The sequence below is a fragment of the Canis lupus genome, chromosome 12 (genome assembly GCF_048164855.1).
Source record: "Canis lupus baileyi chromosome 12, mCanLup2.hap1, whole genome shotgun sequence".
Lineage (NCBI taxonomy): Eukaryota > Metazoa > Chordata > Mammalia > Carnivora > Canidae > Canis > Canis lupus.
Window position 1 is genome coordinate 62,495,782 of NC_132849.1, and position 21,669 is coordinate 62,517,450.

The 21,669-nt window shown below is 40.3% G+C and overlaps 1 long non-coding RNA gene across 1 annotated transcript; it reads left to right on the forward strand.

The window, feature by feature from the left end:
• The first annotated feature begins 11,858 nt into the window (after positions 1-11,858).
• Positions 11,859-17,026, forward strand: LOC140600771 (uncharacterized). Its single transcript, XR_012003943.1, has 3 exons — positions 11,859-12,073; positions 14,526-14,623; positions 16,823-17,026. It is a non-coding gene; the product is annotated as an uncharacterized lncRNA (long non-coding RNA).
• Positions 17,027-21,669: the final 4,643 nt, after the last annotated feature.

The window sequence follows — 21,669 nt, forward strand, 5'->3', positions numbered from 1 at the left end:
TTGACTCACTTCACTCCAATTGGATTTAACAGTTCAGTGTCCCTGCTTGTGTAACTGTGAGGTGGGTGCTGTTTTCATACATATCCATCAAGTGTTACCTGGTCTTTCTAGCTCAAGAGCACGATGGCCCATTTCTTTGCCTGTCAAACTGCCAACTAAAAATGATTCCACTTATTGCTACTTCTTTATCCCCATAACAACAACAACAAAAAAAGACTGAGTCATCAATAAATATATAGTTATTCCAGATACTGTATATTTCAATTACTTTGCCTTCTGGGTGTGTTGTGTTACGTGTTTCAGTTCGCCTTGTGGTTTTCACACTAGAGATCCCTTTGTGTTTTCTTCTCTTTCACAGAAGAACATTTTGACACTTTACCAAGAAAGGACAAAGTATTAAATGATTTACTTTTAAAAACCCTCAAAAGTTTTATAATTTACTTTGGTAGATATATTTCAAGTGTTCTGAGTTTCAGTAAAAAAAAAAAAAAAAAGCAAAGCAAAGCAAAACAAAACAAAACCTTAGACTTCAACTTCAAATTCAAATTAACAATTATCATTGCAGTCTTAGATTAGTAGGTTATGATATAGAGGGCCTCTCATACTGTCACAAGGTATTCTGTAGTTAAAAAAGTTGAAAATAATGCTTTACCATTTTCACAATAGTCACTAATATGGGTAGAAAACAAATTTAAAAAGCTAAAACTAAGAGTGTCATCTTTTAAGGAGAAATAAAGAGAAATTATATTTACCATTTTAAAAGTGTGCAGTATAAAATAATACATTTTGCCTAGAAAAGGAAAGATGTGAATGTTCTAGATGTTTAAAGCATCTCTGCAGATTCTTGGGCTAACTTGCAGGGATCCTAACTGGTAGGTTTAGGGTTGTGCCTGAGGATCTACTTGGTAGACACCTCAACAATTTTTACCACATCTATTGAAAACCACTGACCTACTTAGGATAATAACCTGGGAAAAAGAACATTTGGAGCTCTTCTTAAAGCTATCTACCTCTCTTCAGACTGCTGTAATTCAGATCTCCAGTTAGGATTCTTTGGAAATGGTGCTGCTATTCACTTAGGTACAGAGTTAGCATTTCTGAGAATGAACAAGTACTGCAGGGTATTTGAAAAACATAATCTTAGGGCTTACCGGGAGATGGAAAGGCAAATAGTTTGCAGACTCACAAGTGAAATCAGCTATAGAAAATAGCTTTGTCCATCTGTGGATAATAGCACCAAATGGACTCACACAGAATCAAAGAAAATTGAAATGGAATACATATTCAGTTTAAAATGTAACTGGATGCTTCATTAAACACCAGCATTGGTTTCTAAATCTTCTAAAAGTGAAAAAAAATTTGAAAAAATCTTTTAGGCAGTTCGATTTAATATAAAATTCACTGAACAAATATTTGGAAGCCATGGGTTAGAATCTGAGTCAAACAATTGGTTTTCTCCTCTCCTTTGTGGTCAGTAGACTCTTACCTCCAATGAGCGCATCTGCTGAGGTTAGGTGCAACATTCTCTTCCCAACCTCCAACCATCTAACACATGTGTGGGGCACCATCCTCTTTTTGGGTCCTGTAGTAGGAGATAAGTTGGAAGGTATGAGAAGTCATGGTTTCGCATGGCTGGCAACTGGCTGCACAGAACAACCAACCAGCAGCAGGCTGTCATTGGAGAAACTGATCTTGAAGGGGAAGCAATCTGAGAAATTGCTCAGTAGGTGCAAGTGGACTTGTAGAATATTCTTCTAGGAGGTATTTTGTTTTGTTATTGTTGCATCTTGAACATATTTTTCCAAGACATTTTTTATAATTTATGACTTGCCCACAAAGAATATCATGATTGGTGAGGTTAGTGTGAGATTATATATATATATATATATATATATATATATATATATATATATATATATATAACAATTATACTAAAAACACACTGGATGCACTAAATTTTCCACTTTCTTGGAGTCTGCAAGCCAAGACAAATATGGAAACAGATATTCCCTCAGGATCTTTCAGACCTAATGTTTAAGAACCTGTTGTTCTAGATTCTAGTGATATGATGAATGCTTGAAGAGCTGCTTCCTATATTATTGACAGATGGTCATCTTGATATTTAGCTTAGTGTGGGGAATCCTTGAAATCATTTCATAAGTGGATTGTAGGTAAACTATGTTGTAATCAACTTCAAAAAATTAAAATTGTTGATGAGAAAGTAATAAATAAAATTGTTGATGGACTTCCTGTTTCAGCTCAGATATGTAGAGAACTGGAGCATGCCACTCACCTCCTTACAACGACAACAAAAAGCAGAAAAAAAAGTGCATGTTGATGACTTTCTTGAATTCATCAAAAACCTGGTATCACAGGAAAAGCTAATAACCTAAACTATTAGGGGAGACAGTAGCCACAGTGAGAAACAAGTCCCAAGTGATTGCAAACCCAAGACAGACCCTACCAGACAGCACATAAGCAAGGAAGGAAATTTAGCTAAATTTTATATATTCTGAAAGGCAGAGTGAGCTACCATGAGAGGATGAAGTTCCTGAGGACCAGCCCTCACGGCTTTTTCTGCCATTTGCTGGCTTTTTCCACATGAATCCAGGCAGGCATCCATGTGGAAGATGGGGATAAATTTAAGAAGGTTTCCATCTTGTCCACAATGGAAGGGTAAGACCCTAGGCCCAAATTCTTCTGCGATCCACCCTCCTTATGTCCAATAAGAAACAGGAAATTTAATCTTCAGGGAAAAAAGGAATTAAAGGCTGTCACCTTAGAGAATTGTGGAAATCCACTGCAATTGGAAGAAGGAAACAGGGAAAATCTGTACCTCTAAGTGGAATAGGAATACACATGTGACCTAGTAGGGGTATGTGGGAACTCTCTGTACCTTCCTTTCAATTTTGCTGTAATTCTAAAATTTCTCTAAAAAAGTAAAGTCTTGGTTTTAAAAAAAATATATGTCAGTGGTGCCTTGGTGGCTTAGTTGGGAAACATCTGCCTTTGGTTCAGGTCATGATTCCAGGGCCTGGGTCCAGGATCAGGCTTCCTGCTCAGCAGGGAGTCTGCTTGTCCCTTTGCCCCCTTCCCTGCTCATATTCATGCATGTGCACTCTCTCTCCCTCACTCTCTCTCAAATAAGTTAATTAATTAAATTTTTAAAAATTTAAAAATGTATGTTCACATAAAAGCTTATATACAATGTTTATAACTGCCCTATTCATGAGTATGAAAAGTTGGAAGAACTCTAGATGGTATCAATGGGTCAAAGAAAAAAGAAACTATGATAATATACAAACAATAAAATATTATTCAGATATAAAAAAGAACTAGGTATTAATTCATGAAAGAAAATGGGGGAATCTTGAATGAAGCTTGCTGAGTACAAGAATGCAGACATTCATGTGACATCCTGGGAAAGATAGCTATAGGAGAGAAGACGAGTGGTGCTCAGTAGCCATAGCAGTCATATAGCCAAAAACCTGCTTGCCTTTGTTTGGGAGAGAAGAGGCAGTCGACAACAAACAGAAAACACAAAGGAAGGTGCAGGGTGAATGGACATCCTGCATGGGACTAGGGTAAAGGATATGAATTTATGCAGTTGTTCAAACACCTAGAACACTTAGACACAAAAGCTGAATTTTATGTGTGCAAATAGAAGAAATTAAACTGAGATTTCAGGGAACTCAGAATTAGAATTCAGTCTGCTATAAATAAATCTGACATTATTGCAAATGTAGGACACAACTGCACTAAGGAGTTTGGGGGTAGGGGAAGCAAGTCAAATAACTTTGGGGATTTTTCTTGATAATATAAAAGTAAGACAAGGGGTGCCAGTATGGCTCAGTTGGTTGAGCATCTGGCTCTGAGCATCTCTTGACTCTGGCTCAGGTCATAATCTCAGGGACATGAGATGGAGCTCCACATTGGGCTCCAAGCTCAGTGCAGAGTCTGCTTGGGATTCTCTCTCTCCCTCTACCTTTGCCCCTCTCCCTTGTTTGCACATCAGAGTGTTCTCTCTCTGATAAAGTCTTTTTTTATTTTTTTTTATTTTTTTATTTTTTTAGAGTCTTTTTTAAAAAAGAGTAAAGACAAAAGAAATGGACATAAACATTCTACATTTGTTGGTAAACTGTCCTTTCCTGGGGTATATATTAGCATCTTTGAAGCTAGAATTAAACAAATAACTATAGTGCAGATAACGAGAGCTTGGTTACCCACTGACAGAGAGAAAGTTACCAATAAGCAATGAGGGAGGGTAAAAAGAGGTTTATGGTACTGGATTAGAATCAGGGATATAATTATGGCCTCATGTTTCTTTTACTATATATCAGTAGAAAGTTTTTTTTTTTTAAGAGCCTATTTATTTATTCATGAGATACACAGAAAGAGAGGCAGAGACACAGAGAGAGAAGCAGGCTTCCCGCAAGGAGCCGGATGTGGGACTCAATCCCAGATCTTGGGATCACGCCCTGAGCTGAAGGCAGACGCTCAACCGCTGAGCCACCCAGGCGTCCCTATCAATAGAAAGTTAAATACATAAGTATAGACATGGGTGCATACACAGGGTAGTATACAGACATAGATTGCCCAGGTCTGTCTGCTGTCCGGGGCCTAGAAGCAATGACTCTCCAGTGGCAATGAACACACTTATTGCTCAGATCTTGTTTTCTAAGTATCATTCTCCAATAAAAGGTAGCTAGGGCCCCTTGAAGCAAAGACTGGCGTTAAAGCTGGGACAGGGAAAATGCAAGACAATTTGGAGCACCTTGTCAGTCAGAAAGTAAGGAAAGGCTAATGAACAGAGGATGTGCTGTGTCAAAGGTAGCACCAGGCAGACTAATACAGCAAGCACCAGTCACAAGGCTGGGCCACTAGAACAACAAAAGAATTAATAGTATCATGTAAAATTATTACCCAGAGAATAAAAAAAATTATACATGAGTCCAAACAATATGAGGGTGTGCTTGAATAAATAAGTGAATGAGAGAGAAAAGACAACTATTTTATAGAATAATTCTAATTAATAAATGTAGAAGGAATGAGGGAAATAGAAAATCGCCATTAGAACACCATAGCAGTAATTACTGCTGGCAAGGTTGTTGATGATTGCCATCATTAGTGGACAAAACTCTAAAGAGAAAGACAACATTTTCATAGCCTCAGAATCTCTCCTACAAAATATTGTTGTTGTGGTTTTAACATATGTCTACAAATATTTTATAATTCTTCCTCAGGAAAAGCGAATTCCCTCCCTTTGGCGTGAGGTGTACTTAGTAACAGGCTTCTAGCACATACAACATGAAAAGGAAAAATAGCAAACTTACAGTGCAGAAATCTGACAGAAATGATATAATGAAGTGATGAAGGTCACCAGAAATAAGTCACTTTGACATAAAACACCACTGTTATGGTGTGATGAGTAGGGCGTATCACCTCTGTGATCTGTGTCATCTGTGGTCATCTCAAAAACCCATTAGTTAGCCTAATTATGAGAAAACATCAAGCATACCCAATTTGAGGTACATTCCATAAAACAATTATTCAAAATTGTCAAGGTCATAGAAAACAAGGAAAAACCAAAAATCTGTCTCAGATCAGAAGAGATAAAGGAGACATGATGACGGCATGCAGTGTGAGGTAATGGATTGAATCTTGGAACTGAAAAAGGCTATTAGTAGAAAGAGCTAGGGACATTTGAACAAAACCTGTAGATTAACTAATATGGTGTCAGTGTGACTTTCTTGTGGAATTTCTTAGTTATGTATTAACATGAGAAGTTGGGTGAAAGGTACATGGGAATTCTATACAGTTATTGCAACTTTTCCATAATTTAATATTCAAAATTAAAAATGTAAACTGTTCATATTAAAACTACTGATATCTGCACATATGTAATTATTTTTTGTCCATTTATTCAGCATTTTGTTTGTTCAAAATGTTTTAAAATATTTCTTACATGTAAAGTACTTATTTACTCATTTATTGAGTTCCGTTATGCCAAACAAGAGAAAGTATGCCAAGGAAAAATATCCATACAATGGGAAAATGAGCATACAAGCACATATTTTGGAGAAAAAGAGGGAGTTTTCTCTGTCTGGGCGGTTCTGCTTTAGCTTCTCAATGTATGAAATTTATGAGGGAGTTCACTAATCTAGGAGAAGACAGAGACGTCCAGGTAAGGACCAGAGGTTTGAGAGAACTTGGTATGTTGAAGGAGCTTCTTTCCTGAGATGATAGAAGAGCAGCGCCAGTGGCCAAGTGAAGAGTTCCAACCCTCGAGGTGGGATTGAGAATGTAGACTGGTGTAAAGGAGGGAACGATCTTTGTCCTGGAATCAACGGTGAATGACCAGAAAGGAGAAGGAGAATGGGGTGGGATCGGTCTCTTCTCCAGATTGATCTGGCTTCAGGGGGGGACAAGAGTAGAAGGGGCCAACGTCAGACACAAGCTAGAAGACACCAAGGTTTGGGGAGAGCATGAGTAAACGTGGGGCTGACGTGGAAAGGAAAGGAAATGTCCGAGGTTCAGAGGTTAGGGTTAGATCAGTCCATGACGCGGCTGTGGCACTATTTGTTATGGATTTTTTCCCACATCTGTAGGATCTCTTTCTGATATTCCCTTACGTGGCTTCCCATATGAACAATTAGAAATTATTTTCAAGAGACTATCTTTTCTATGTTGTCTTCTTTCATCTTTTGCTTCTCCAGCCAATGTTACAAACAGAAGTTTGGACAAATACTGTGGAGATCCTGGGGAATGTGAATTTAAGATGTCATTTACCAGGGCACCTGGGTGACTTAGTCTGTTAAGGATCCAACTCTTGATTTTGGCCTAGATCATGATCTCACTCACACCTAGCATGGAGCCTGCTTAAAGAGTCTCTCCCTCCCCCTTCTACCTCCCCATGCCACACACGGGTGTGTGCTCTATCGTTCTCTCTCTCTCAAAAAAAAAAACAAAGATGTCATTTGCCAATCTCGTCTCTATTTGGAGGTAGGATTTCTTTTGTTTTTATTATGTAGGGAAATATTTGAGGAGTAGTAGGTCGTGGTCTTATGAGTATGAGCTTGCTCTCAGTGAGACGGATTCTGCCCCAGGACACTGCTTCCAGGACAACCTCTAACTTGCTGGGGACAGCCCTCGCATACCCACCACGGTCCCACACTTTGATGCACTCAAGACTTTTATATTTCCTAGAAATGAATGTGCTTCCAAAGCATGAGACAGGAAAAAAGCTAGGCTGGTTTTTTGTTAATTACTATTTTTTAAAAAGAAGAAGATATTATATGTGATTATAAATTTTTTTTTAATTTTTTTTATTTATTTATGATAGTCACAGAGAGAGAGAGAGAGAGAGGCAGAGACACAGGCAGAGGGAGAAGCAGGCTCCATGCACCGGGAGCCTGACGTGGGATTCGATCCCGGGTCTCCAGGATCGCGCCCTGGGCCAAAGGCAGGCGCTAAACCACTGCGCCACCCAGGGATCCCTATATGTGATTATATTATACACATACACATACGACACTGGAGTTCAAGCTCCAATGGACATTGCTGGCCTATATGGAATTTTTTCAAAGCCCAAATGCAGTTGCTTTGAAGTCTTTCTGGAGTGGGTGGAAAGACACAAAATAGACACATCTGCCTTGAATGAAAATAAATTGAAGATCAACCATATTCCATCAGCAGAAACTATTTGAAGTTGTTCTAACACGATTTCTTGCTGGACATCTCACTCTCCTTCAAGGCAATCTACAACTTTCTCAGCATTTTACTCACATTTCAATCTTCAACAATAGATTACTGCACTTGCCTTTATTTACCTTTGAAATACATCAAGCCAAAAATGAGGAAATGCACGTTGCCCAACTGCAGGGCTTTGAAGAAGTGTCAGCGACCACAAATTTCTCCCAGATGCTGTGTGTACTCACATTTGTGAGGAGTATCTATGAACATGGAATTATCTGATACACTTCGTATTTCCATCTATAGGAATATGTGATGTTTAATCAACTTGGAAAGTACTGTTGACATTATGTCTTAGTAATGTCAAAAATTAAACTACATGAGAAGAAAAGGAAGGAGAAAAAAAAATATTTCTCCCTACCACCCAGCACCTCAGCATGGTCTCCTGCTATTTTCAAAACCTGCACCTTGAATCTTTCGTTATCCCTGGACCAGTTCAAATATTTGAGGTTAATAACTCTCCCTCACTTTTTTAATGAAGTAAGTTGTACTTCTAAGGCAATTTGGAAAAGCAAACTTGGGGCGTCTGGGTGGCTCAGTTGATTAAGGATCTGACTTGATTTTTCATGATCTCAGGGTCATGGGATCAAGCCCCGAGGCAAGCTCCCCTGCCCAGTGCAGAGTCTGCTTGAAATTCTCTCTCTCTCCATCTGCCCCTCCTCTCACATGCTCTCTCACCCTCTCTCAAATAAATACATAAATAAATATTAAAAAAAGAAAAGTAACCTATGTTTCTCATTACCTCTGTGTATCCACACAGTGAGTCTTAAAATGTAAAGATATAAAGGCCCAGATATGAATGCTACAGTTGAAGGCAAAATGTGATAATAAAACAAGAGTAGGATCTATTGACAACTACTCCAGAGTATGAATTCTAAGGTGCACTCTTTATTAACTATACATTAAGCTGATTACTTGTTATAACTTTAGTTACTACAGTGCATCTAGAAACTGAATGTAATTCTAGTAATTTGGTGCTTGTTGGGTTGATTAAATGATATAATGCAAATCACTTGTTACGTAAAGAAGTTTAATATAGTGGTTCAGTGTAGGATCTATAGTCAGGTGTCTGGGTTTAAAGTGTATTTACTAGTTACTAGACAGTGATGGCAGCCGACTTACATAAACCGGTTCTTAGCTTCCATATCTATGAAATGGGGATAATTACAGTGTATCGATACCACGGCACTGATAAGGGGCTTAAGTGAATGTATGTGTGTGTGTGTGTGTGTGTGTGTGAAATATATATTAGGATAGTACCCAACACAGAGTAGAAAATAAATATCAACTGCTATTACATTTATTAACAGCTCAATGTTACTCAATTTGTTCATTTCTGAATTTCATTAATAAATTACTTTATTTTCTATTTTCGGTACTGTTGGATTTATGGCTTTTGAAATTCATAGCATTTAAAAATATATTTCAAAAAAATAAATAAAAATATATTTCAAAAAAATAAAAAATTAAAAAATTAAAAATATTTCAATAGCATTCAAATTTTTTTCAAATATTTATTTGAAAGTTTTATTTTATTTTATTTTATTTATTTTATTTTAATTGAAAGCTTTAAAATTAAATGTATACCTTAATAGGAAAGACTAAATCTCAGGCCACTGGCACTCATGTCTAATAGCAGTCCCTGAAAGGAGACTGTGACCCACTGCCAGTTCCTAAAGGGGCTTTGTTATCTACGCCAACAGTGTTGGTTCAATAATGTTGTCTAAAAGGTACTGTGCTTTGAACATACAAATAGTTTTTGCAAGATGAAAAGAGGGAAGTTTCTTGAACATGACTGGATCTAACGCTGTGTGTTCAAAAGTGAAAAGCTATATATCTATCTAATTATATTGTTAAAATACAGATTCTTAGAGCAGTGAATTGCCATTGTGTTATCCAATTTGTCCCCAACAATTCTAAAAAGTTTTAAATGACGTTATGTCAAACCATCGCAAGATTTTGCCAAAGAGAAGATTAAGCACAAATTCACAAAGAGGATTTTGGATAACCAATCTATATGAAAGTGATTAATGCTAGAAGAATTTTTTTAAATATTTACATATCAAAATCCAAGTGAATCAGAACCATTATGGAAAACTTTTAATTAACGAAACACTTTCTGTTCTGTATTTGTAAAGGAATTGAGGGCATATAATGAATTAATTAAAACGTACAAAACTTCCCCAGTGCCTCTCAGCCAAAGCACAAACCCTTCTACATGTTTATTTTCTATAAGATTACAGCCCAGGTCATAATTTGAGGCATAAGTAATGACCAATAAATAGATGATAATTCATGGGAAAGTCCAGAGTCAAGTCAAATTTTACTTGGTTTATCTATACTGTAATTATTAAAACAGGTAAATACAATTAACATATTTAAGAGTTTTTTCTTTTTCCCAAACCTCAAGTTAAAATAGAAGAGCCATTGGTTAACCCCCAGGTATCCAAAACATTCTAACTTGCCATATACCATTTTCCCCAATATTAGAACTATTGGATTTTGACAGCCTGTGAAAAGAGCACATATGTGTTGATTCATGTAGTCGGGGATCATTGAACATCTCGTCAACATTCAGGGCCAGAGAGGGAATATATGAGGGACCACCAGTGCACATAAACACCACCCACACAAAGTACAGAGTGGTCAGGAAAACATAAGAGGTTGTTGATATACAAGGGAAGTGTATCTTGTTGAGAATTTTTGCATCCATGTTCATCAGGGATACTGGTCTATAATTCTCCTTTTTGGTGGAAAATTGAAGACCAATAAAAAATAAATTTATTTAAAAAAAAGGGAACTGCAGCACACAGGTGTGTTTGCAATACTGAGTCTCATAGAAATGAGTGAAGAAGAAATGCATCTTGTGTCAAAAACAGTAACCACTCTCTCCCTCTGGGCATCTGTATGGCTGACTTTAAAATGGCATGATTTTTCCATATGTCTTTGTGTCATTAGTATCATTCCTACTCTGGTGCATGCGCTCTTCTTGCGTCCATTGGATTTTTCCAATTGCTTGGAAGCAGGTACTATCTGGAGAGATCGTGGGGAGACCGCAGTCAGATTAGGTAAATAACAGAGACCAAAATGGGGCACTGGCATTTTAACATGCCTGGTGTCACAGCTGTGAATGCAGAGCCCAGATTTGAACCCAGGTCTATGTGGATTAAAAGCTGATTACTGTGAAATGCTGCTTCACAAATTAGAAAACAAATGAAGAACATAAGTCAGAAGAAAGGAGTCACTTAAAGTAGACTCAGGAAGATAGCAAGTGTCACTTAGTGGGATGTCACTAAATGAAGGAAGAGGTTCACGTAGATTGGAGACCTCTCTGGGGCCTTCGTTGCCCATCCCCTGCTACTCAAGGAGGGATCTTCATGTTCCTCCCTCAGTAACCCTTGGGGATTGGAGAAAATGTAGACTCTGGGGCCTCAGCCCGGAGCTGCTGAATCAGAACCTGCATTTTCCCCGAGCCCCCCAGGTTGACCTTCAGCACCCCTGAGTCTGAACGCTGATCTGTACCATCACATTGTCCCTAAGGGTGGTCAATGACACGTATGGAGTTTGTAGATCAAACAGGAGTCTTCAGACATGCGATGACATATATGGTCACACTTCTCGTGTGGAAGTATACGTGACATCACACTCATGGATGTGCCCCTATGATTCGGGGGGAACAGATGTATATTTTGAACTAGAGACTACCAACCTGCCTCTGTGACTATGGTGATATTGGTGGAACCACCCACAGCCATTGACAAAATCCAAACAAGGATGAGGAAGAGCAAGGCTGGCCAGCCTCCACTCCCACGGCCCAGGCCAGCCGGCTGAGTCAGGGCTGTTCTTGGACGCCAGTGCCTCCTTGACGGAGCCACGCGGAGCCGGAATTAGAGGAGGTGCAGGTGTGATCGCCCCCACCCACACTCCCCCCCACCCGTGCCCGCTTACCTCAGCTCTGCCGCAGGCCCCCGTGCTATTTGGGGACCGATGACTCAAAAGCAGTCATGACTGATTCTCAGCTCGATGATGGCATCCCGCCTCCCTGGGCCTGAAAGCCAACGTCTAACGTCTCTGTAATGTGTTTACCTCTCCCTCTAGCAGGCTACAGTATAACCCAGAGGTTTCCAGAACTGACAGCCATGCAGGTCTTCTAGGCCTCTCGCCACCCTACAGGCTCTGATTCCCAGGGTCTGGGGTTGGGGGTGAGACTCGGTGCTTCCAGCACCTCAGAGGCCCTGGGTCTCTGGCCACGTGGGGCGCGGTGGCAGGGGTGACCATAGCTAAATCCAGGAAAACTGTGTCTGGGAAAAGTTGCTTGGAAGTAAGTATCAAGATTCTTTAAACATACGTTGACATTGTGATTGTATTTGTAATGAATTTGTGCTAAATTGGTGTTGAGGCATGTGTGCAAAGTCTTACGGAAGAGGATTGTCCACCTAGGTATTGTGATATCAGAAGTGAAGGTAACCTGACTGTTCTCAAAATAGGGCCTGGACGCCAAAAAACATGTAATCTGAATTTACTGACATAGGTTATTGAAGAAATGCCCTGGCAAGGAAAATCATGTGACATATAATTTAAAGAGAAAAATAGGCGATGGAATTGTATTTGGTTAATCTCACATTTCATTACTTTATCTGAATGTTAAGAACTACGAGGATATTTAGGAGCAGTAAAAGGATATGCAGTAAAAGTGATTGAGTCACATCTGCAGTGTTGCATCAGGGGCAACTTCTTGTTTCTCTTTTTTCAAAAACTGCAAAATTCACAAAAAAATAAATTTAATAGAAATAAAATGTCTAAGTTGTACATACATGAAACTATTGCCACTTTTAAATATTATTTTTTTAAAAGATTTTATTCATTTATTCCTGAGAGACACAGAGAGAGGCAGAGACAAAGGCAGAGGGAGAAGCAGGCTCCCTGTGGGGACCCCAATGCGGGGCTCGATTCTGGGACCCCGGGGTCACTCCCTGGGCTGAAGGCAGACACTCAGCCACTAAGCCACCAGATGTCCCTTAAATTGTTATATATTCGCTGTTATATGCAGATAATAACCTGTATTACATCATCCTCTATGTCATAGCTTAATAACGTTTCACAGCATAACCTAAAACCTGAAAATGTCTTTCACAGACAACCATCCTGGGGGACCCCATTCTGACGCCCTGGTGGGCGCTGTCCTTGGCCCGTCCTCAGTTACTCTGGGCTGAAGCTGCCTCATCCTTACCCCTGCTCTCTTCTCACCCCTTTCCTCCTGCCCTTCATTTGGATGGTGCACCTGGGGTTAACTCCACCCTCCCCGAGGAAGATGCCTTGGGAATAGCTGCCTGGAGCCCCTGCAGGGCCGGCTGTGGGCGGACCCCCCACGGGCATCTGGGTTCCTGCCTAGACGTGGAATCGCAGGCTGCTGGCTGCGGGGAGGAGGGATGAGTGAGCCTCCTATTTCGTGGAGTGTTTGCTGTGGGTGACGTATCCGGCTAGTGCCACCCCCTTTTATACATGAACCCCCTACAAGACCCCACAAAGTGGGTCTTTCCTGGCCTCAGGATCCCCACTTTACTGGCAAGATGGGGGTCATCAGCTCCTTGGGTGGCCAGACACGGGGCGGGCGTTCGTCTAAGTCTTCAGGTTCCTGGTTGGCTTTCTTGACGTGTTGAACAGGGAAACAACAGGTAAAACAGAGGATGCTCCGGCCAACTTGAGCTGCAGATAAACCACAGATAGTTCCTGCAGTGTAAGTATGTCCGTACAGGATCTGAGGTGTATTTAATATTAATGGGGATCCCTGGGTGGCGCAGCAGTTCAGCGCCTGTCTTTGGCCCAGGGCACGATCCTGGAGACCCGGGATCGAGTCCCACATCGGGCTCCTTGCATGGAGCCTGCTTCTCCCTCTGCCTGTGTCTCTGCCTCTCTCTCTCTCTCTCTCTCTCTCTCTCTCTATCATAAATAAATAAAAATTTTAAAAAAATTTTAAAAAATAATAATATTAATGGATGTGTCCTCCTCAAATTCAGATGTTGAAGTCCTAACTCCCAATCTGACGGAGGCTTTGGAAGGTAATTAAGGTCAGATGGGATCATGAGAGTGGGATTCATGTCTTATATGAGAGAGAGAGAGGGTGACATCAGGGTGAGGACACGGTGGGGGGAAGGCAGCCCTGCAGCAGGGGCAGGTCCTCCCCAGATGCCCAGCCTCCAGCTGCTCTCATCTTGGTCTCCCTGCTTCCAGAACTGTGAGAGAGGCATCTCTGTTGTCTGAGCCACTCAGCCTTTGATCCTGTCTTATGGAAGCCTGAGCAGACAAATGCATTATACTTTTAAAAAATCGTTGTTTATCTGAGATTAAAATTTAACAGAGACCTTCTTATTGTCATTACCATGTCAACCATCCCTCTTCCTGCCCCACCTCCAATATGAATCAAAGTCAGATGAGTTTTCAGTATTGTTTCATAATTTCCGAATACCATGAGAAGTTCTGAAAGCATCTCTAGGGGTCCCACTATCACTCAAAAGACCCAGATTATCATGATAAAAATTAGGTTGGCTTCACAACGGTCTTCAGACAGACTTCATGGTGATCCTGTTCCTACCACTGAGAGCTGCGGGGTGGTGACAGCAGGCCTGGTGTAGAGGGCGGAGCGCAGGACACGTAGAACAAACACATGACTGTGAGTGTGTTGCTCAAAGGCAAGGTGGCCTCTTTCGCTGGGTTCCAACAACCATCAGGTTACTAGTTGGTATTTTCTCATTCCCTTTTACCTTCATTTTCAGCATGATGATTGACAGCTGAATACAATATCAATGTGGCAGTGTATTTTTTCCAAGGCTCAAATTCCAGAAGCTCATCTATCAAAGGAAAAGGAAGAAAGGTAACCTTCAATGAGAGACTCTCTAGTCGTCGCTTTCAACAAAGAATCTGTTCTAATCAACATACTGGATTTTACCGTGAGGCTATGTGTAGTGTCCAGCACAGTAGGGACACACAACTCACTCGGGAATGTTGGGAAGCACACACATGTACCACACAGGACACCCTCCTGGCTGTAGGCCTTGGGTGTCTGTCTTCATAACCTGCTCCCAGGGCGACTCTGATGTTATTCTTCTACAGACACGCCCCAGACACACTGTGCTAGGCAATGCTCTGCAAGCAAAACCAAATCATGAGACCATTTGGTATTCGTGTAAGGCAACTGGTCTAAGGTCTGGTGTGTGCAACCGGTATAACAAATGCCCAATAAATACTAGCTTAAGTGCACAGAGCCTGTCAAATAGCCTATTTTACTATTTTCATGCAAGAAAGGGAATAACAGGGGCATTTTTGCAGTTTTTACTCAAAAATAATATCGCAAGTAGGCAATGTATTTAAATGTTATGAAGTGTTTGATTACCTTTCGACTTTCTCAGGTCAATGTGATAATTGCAGAAGATGGGACAAGGCAAGTTGAGAAGGTCACTGAGCTTCTCATCTGTGGATCAAGTAGTGAGCCCAGGGGTGGGGGTTGGGGTGTTTGGGTGACTGGCATGAACGAGGGCCCCTGATGTGATGAGCACTGGGTGTTACATGTGACTGATAAGTTACTGAACTCTACATCTGAAACTAATGATGTACTATATGTTGGTTAATTGTATTAAATTAAAAGAAAAAGATAATTGAGTTCCTTACCAGTATTTAGATATCCAACTTTAAGAGTATTATTAATCCTGCAAAGATCAGAGCTAGAACATTTCATTTAAGGGGATTTTTTTTTTTTTTTATTTTCTTAACGTGCCTTATTCCAAAGTGTGGAGGATTTAAAGGTGTGTTGAAAGAATCCGTTGTTCAACAAAACTATGAAATGTTGATTTTTTATTCTCTGTGTTAGAATTTTTCAAAACAGCCAACTGTCTCATCCCTTTAAAAGTTACTTTAAATATATTTTAAAGATTTTATTTATTTATTCATGAGAGACACAGAGAGAGGCAGAGACATAGGCAGAGAGAGAAGCAGCCTCCACACAGGGAACTCGATGTGGGACTCGGTCCTGGGACTCGATCCTGGGTCTCCAGGATTACGCCCTGAGCCAAAGGCAGGCCCTCAACCACTGAGCCACCCGGGCGTCCAAAAAGTTACTTTAAATATTAAGTGAATAGGGGATCCCTGGGTGGCGCAGCGGTTTAGCGCCTGGAGACTCGGGATCGAATCCCACGTCGGGCTCCCGGTGCATGGAGCCTGCTTCTCCCTCTGCCTGTGTCTCTGCCTCTCTCTCTCACTGTGTGCCTATCATAAATTTAAAAAAAAAAGTGAATAAATAAATAAATGGAAAAAATATGGAAATCTAGTCAACTAAAAAAACAAATAGCAGCAACAACAACAACAACAAAGTAAGCCTGGGACCCCAGACTAAATTCAGTGTTCCTCGTGCTGGGCCACATCCTCCCCAGGTGGACACCATGGAGGTATCACAGTACTTTGGGAAAAGAGTTTTGAAACCAAAAAATGCTCGATTTAAATCATACCCTGCCACTTATTAACTGACCAGAGCTGGGCAAGGTAATCAACTTCCCCACATCCATTTCCTTGGCTGTACATGTGGGATTGAGCCGAGGAAATTACTCATTCAACAAACATATATTGAGCTTCCACAATTTGTTAATTTAATTAACAAAATTAATTCAATTTTGTTAAATTGAATTGACAAAATCAGTTAAGACCCTTCTTTCATGGACTGTACCTTCTGTCTCACAAATTTGTCTTGAATGTTAAAAATTAAATGCTTAAAGCAATCCATAGGGCTTGGTAAGCAATAAATGGGCACTCTGTTGCGGGAGAGATTGCTGGGTAATCACGCCAAAGTGATCCTTTTTTTTCTACTAAGGTATTTTGGAAACATAACTGTGCTGCATGTTTCTTCCCACATTTTTAGGTAATGGAAAAATCTCCTACAATGCTCCACATACCAGGAAGGGGAAAGAACAAGAACACAAAACAAAAGGAAAACTAAAACAAGAATCTTTAAAATATTAGCTCACGTGAGAATAAGGGTTTTCACCCTTGGTTCCTCTTGATTATTTCTCTTCTGATTTTTCAGGAAGCTCAGCAGGCCAAAGCCATAGCTCTGGAGTCCTTTCTTTTTGAGATGAAGGAGGCAACAAAACATCCTTTTTTTCTTTCACCTTGTCTCAACATCATCGTTGGTGACAACTTGTATTTGCGACTGGGCGTAAGAATGGCTCCATCACGCTGCCCTGGTTGTACTGTCATTAAAGAACTTATTATCTTTAAGATAAAAAAAGAGTCTGGGCTGTGCCTCATATTGGGGGATACGTTCAAACAGAGAAAAAAAGCACCGGGGAAACCAGCATTTTTCACTCTGTCAGTGGCATATTTATCTTCCAAAGATTAAAAATTGCAATCTCCATAGCTGTCCTCTATTTGTCCTCAAAGTTAAAATGTGAAAATATTTCAAAAGAAAAACACACCCCTTTAAGCCTGCTGGCATCATGCTTGCCCTCGGCATGGGCTTACTGGCAACGTGCAAGCAGACGAGGCCATCAGCCAGCCAGGGGCTTCATGGAGCAGAACACAAGGCCCAGAAATAAATCCCTTCTCGTAAAGTCAACTACTATTTGACAAGGGAGCCAAGAGCACTCAGTATGGAAAGGACAGTCTCTTCAATAAACAGTGTGGGGAAACCTGGGTAACCACATAAAGAAGATAGAATTCTTATACCACTCAAAAAAAAAAAATCTAAATGGTTAAAATCTCAACTATAAGGCCAGATACCATAAAGGTCCTAGAGGGGACATAGGGAAGAAACTCTTTGACCTTGGTCTTGGCGATGATTTTTGGGAATGATGCCTAAAGCACATGCAACAAAAGCAAAATCAAGAGGTGGGATTATATCAAAACTGGCAATGGCCTTAACCAGCCATTAGGGAAAAGCATCTTGCTGCAGAGGGAAAGCCACTCTGAATGTCATGTTTACTTGAAATGAGGGATTTATTCAGGCCAAAAGGTTTAAGATCTGACTTAGGGAAAACACAGAATTCTCTTCATTTCTACATCAGCCAGTGGGGACTGGAACCAGCTCCCCCAGCCTATGAAAGCCCATGTCTTCAACTTTTAAGAATTTTGTAAATTAGTTGCTAAACACAGTCATTATTTAAAAATAAGTTGTATAAACTTTCATTAAATAAGCTATTCTAAAAGCAAAGCCAATAGCTACTGGAAACACACCACTTTCCAATTATTCTACCACATCCTAGTGTTATCTACGCTTTTCAGGGTAGAAAGATGGTAACCTGCATTATGGTACATCTCTTCCCAACACCTCACTTGGAGATTTTCATGTTGGTTGCTTCAAATTGGCCATGGTCAGAGTGTTAACATCATGAAAAATGGCAACTAAAATAAATGAGAGACTTTTTTTTCTGGAGAGTGGGTTGTTAAACATTTACTTACCAGCACGGTTTTGATGCCATGACATCAGTCGAAATACTGTCACCTCCAATTTATGTGTGCTGTGGAGAAGAAATAAGGAACTAGCTATTTTCAACAGATAATGGTTTAAAGGTGTTTTGGTTTGTCTTCTCTCTGCACTGTCTCTGTCTCTCCAGCCCAAACAGGCACACGTATGCAACACAGAAGCCAGGGTTCTAGAACTTTCTAGCTGCATGATTGTGAGTCTCCTCAGGGTTACTATTCCCTTTGTCCACCATAAATAATTTCTATTTATGATTAAGGACCTGGTCCAGCTGCTATGTTTCCATGAAATAATTTCCCACTATCCAGGCATCCCCTGGAAGTTCACACCTTTGCACTACCTTCTCAATGAGCCCCCCTCTGACAACTGTATTTAAAATTATGACTGGCCACCATTACCATCCTCGTCATACTCTTGCTCCCTTATTGTTTTATCGTTTATTTTTCTTCAAAATCAATTACGGTCACCTTCCTACCCACATAAAATTTCCTTTTTCTTATCATGTCTATTTTAAATCCCACGAGGTCAAGGGATTATGGCTGATTTGCTTATCTGTGGCTAAAACAGTACCTCGCATGCAGCAGACACTCAACAATAAATGACTTATTTCACTTGCAGGAGGCAAATGTGGGATCCAAGATGAGACAAAATATTTACCAATCCTGTATCCTGGGAAAGTTATTCAGACTTCTGGGCCTCATCTCATAGGGTAGTTATGAGAATTAAGTGACATGGTAGGTACGTCCCCTGACGCCCATTGAGCAGCACCTTGCATATACTACACATGGACCTATCGTTCCCTCTCCCTGTGAGTCTTTCTTCCCTGGCATAGCTAGTGCTCAGTAAAGCACTGCACATAGCATTGATTCTATGACTATTTGTCACCGTGAAAAGCACCTCACTACTCTTGTTTTGGTCACCTGGAGATACTGTGAGGGGTTATGACTGATTGTCAAGGAGGATAAGGCATTTCAGCCACTGTGATGACGCGCATGGTTGCAAACTATGATTGGACCTGCTACCAAAGTCCTTGGCAATCACCTGGCAAAGCACCCACATGGTGATTAGCCTTGACATTTCAATTGTGAATCAACTAAGCAAATGTCCAATGGCCTACATTAGACTATTAAACACAAAACACAAAAACATTTTTTAAAAAGTATTAAATTATTGAAATGCCAGCATTTGGAGTTGAAGGGTTTCGAATCTCTTCTCATGTTTGACTGTGCAGTGAGGCAGGACAGGTGAGGTGCAGAGCCATGCCTGTCAGTAGTGAGCGGCACGCTGCAAACACATTGAGCAGAGCCTTCCCTGCAGCTTTGAGTAGATGCAGTAAAACAGGGTTCTATCAACGGCTCATTTCAACCTGATGATAAAATTTACTTGAAGAGCCTCTGTGGGGTCTTGATGTTCTGCTCATATTCACTCAAGACAAAGCTTTTAAAGGCGTACCCTTCAAATTTTGTGTATATAAAAATTAAATCACTCCAATATACCAACATAAAAAATTAAAAAATAAAAAAAATAAAATATAATTCCTTAACTAGAGTACTCACAAGAATAAATGACTCATTTGATACTCTAAAAACAATAAAAATAAAAAATAAAAGCATGCCCTTATGCCTTATTTTATCTTATAACCAAGAGACTTCACTCGTTTAATAAACAGTGGCACTAAAAAATAAATAAATAAATAAACAGTGGCACTGCTCCAGGTGTGGTGAGGAGGTTACTTCATATAATGTGCAAACCACATAGTGATACTTGAAAATACATTCTTTGTAAATACCCCTTTTTATGGGGCAGAAAATGGAGAAGGACACATGGTCTAAAAATAGTTTGGGCCCCTTTCCTTTGTGATCTTGTGCCATAAGTGTATGAGTAGGAATCATTCTTAAATATTCAGGAACCAAGAAATCTCTGGAGACAGTCTGTAAACTTTGAGGGAGCTAATAAACCATAGATAACTCGATGTCATTTTCAGGTTCCCTCCTGCTTCCTATGGTCTGATTTGTTTCTATTGTGTCCAAAGCAACATATAGGGCAATTTGATTCCACTTCTCTTGAATTTACATTGTAGTAGAGTATGCCTTTTGAACATTGTAGAATGTAGATGATTTTTTCATCAGCCTTGCCCGTCCAGGTGTGACAACAGTGGCTGTTGAGACTGGGATGATCCACAGCATCTGAGACCTAAAGGAACAAGCATGTTGGATGAAGGACCAGAACACAACATGAATGTCACCCTCACGTGGAAAAGGAGGGGACAGCATAACCCAGACATCGGTGAATGGCTATCTTGTGACAGATTCCTTGATAAGCTGTCCCAGTTACTCCAAAGTGGACATTACCACCTTCACGTCTATCACATCAAGTCTTGGCAATAGTCTAAATTTATGGTCTATTCTTCAGAGAAACAAACAAACAGTGGTATTGATCCTTTGGAAGACCTTTGTAGAAAAATCCATGGTCAGAGGAGTCCCCAAATCCTGACATGCTCAGCCATTGGAACAGGACAACAGCATCAGTGACACCCAGCATTGGGGGTATGATGAGGAGAGCAGTTTCCATGTGTATGTCAATGCACACAGTGGCTGTCGTCCTGGGCATAGTAGTGGCACCTGCTCCTGCCAATAGTGTTGCCAGCAGTATTGCTTCTGGGATGTGTTCTTTCCCACCTGCATTGTAAGTTGCTAGAGAGAGAAGACAATTATTTATACAATAGGTACATTTTAGTGCCCAGACTCTGGTAGGTACTCAAATATTTGTGTGAAATAGATTGGATGAAAAATTGTGCCTCATCCTCATCTTCATTTTTTTTTTCATTTCTATTTCCATTAATTTGGGAGGAAGAAATTATCTCTTAATTAAACATGATCTTTAAAAAGGATTCAAGAAAATTAAGGGTCTTTTTTTTTTTTTTTTTTTTTTTTTTTTACTGCTTTTTCACATCTCAGTCATTTGAGTAAAGGATTACTGAATCTGTCTCTTTCTCTGCAGAATATGGAAACCCAGGGTTTTGGGAGAATTGTTCTTAACTCAGCACTCTAGTCTACTAACACCATTTCTTTTTTTTTTTTAAGATTTTATTTATTCATAACAGACACACAGAGGCAGAGACACAGGCAAAAGGAGAGGCAGGCTTCCTGCAGGGAGCCTGATACAGGACTTGATTCCAGGACCCTGGGATCACGACCTGAGCTGTAGGCAGACGCTCAACCACTGAGCCTCCCAGGGCCCTAAGAGAAGGATTGAAATAAGAGATAAAACAAACAGTTTCTTTAAAACAGAACAAAACAAAACAAAACTTTATTCCAGAGAGAGAGAGGGAGAATGTCGGGGAGGAACAGAGGGAAAGAGGGAAGGAAACTCAACCAGACTCTGCTCTGAGTGCAGGGCCCAGCACCATGAGATCACAACCTGAGCTGAAGCAAGAGGCGCACACTCAACCC